At 36.6% G+C, this 894-nt stretch overlaps 1 non-coding gene across 1 annotated transcript; it reads right to left on the bottom strand.

Moving 5' to 3' along the window:
* Positions 1–538: 538 nt before the first annotated feature.
* LOC115899342 lies at positions 539–646 on the bottom strand. Its single transcript, XR_004059072.1, has one exon. It is a non-coding gene; the product is annotated as a U6 spliceosomal RNA (small nuclear RNA).
* Positions 647–894: the final 248 nt, after the last annotated feature.

Below are 894 nucleotides of genomic sequence, written 5' to 3'. Positions count from 1 at the left end.
TTAAAATTTTACACACACATGCATATGTACACACACATACACATTCATTGTATATACAAATACACACGATTATATACAGTTATGCCTGTAAGAATGTATATATACATACAGATGTGTATATCTTACATACATGCACAGATGTTTGTCTGTCTCTCTACTCACATATAGACCCTTGTTTATGTAGTCAGTGGGTATTCTTATTACTTCTGAGGGTATTTTTATTTTGCTCATACTCTTGAAAGATAGTTTTTCTGGGTATAGAATTTAGCTTGAGCATTATTGGCCCTAAGCTTTTTTTTTTTTTTTTTTTTTATACTTTAAGTTCTAGGGTACATGTGCGTAACCTGCAGGTTTGTTACATATGTATACTTGTGCCATGTTGCTGTGCTGCACCCATCAACTCGTCCTTTACATCAGGTATAACTCCCAATGCAATCCCTCCCCACTCCCCTACCCCCATAATAGGCCCTGGTGTATGATGTTCCCCTTCCCGAGTCCAAGTGATCTCATTGTTCAGTTCCCACCTATGAGTGAGAACAAAAATATGGAACGCTTCATGAATTTGCGTGTCATTCCTTGTGCAGGGGCCATGCTAATCTTCTCTGTATCATTCCAATTTTAGTAAATGTGCTGCCGAAGCGAGCACGGCCCTAAGCTTTTAGGAGATACTACTCCATTATTTTCTGGCATCTATTCATACTGATGAAAAATCTGCTGACACTGAAAATGTGAAGAAAAATGTTGACAGTTATGACTTTCTAGGTATTTTTTCTTTTTCTTTGGTAGTTTTAAAAAGCTTTCTCTTTACACAGTGATATTCTTCTGATTTGTTCTTGTGTTTAGATGCAGATTTATCTTAGTTTATCCTGACTGAGTGCTTAGAATGCTCTTTTA

The sequence above is a fragment of the Rhinopithecus roxellana genome, chromosome 8, assembly GCF_007565055.1.
Source record: "Rhinopithecus roxellana isolate Shanxi Qingling chromosome 8, ASM756505v1, whole genome shotgun sequence".
Lineage (NCBI taxonomy): Eukaryota > Metazoa > Chordata > Mammalia > Primates > Cercopithecidae > Rhinopithecus > Rhinopithecus roxellana.
Note: the sequence above shows the minus strand (reverse complement) of the source record. Positions and strands in the feature narration are given on the sequence as shown.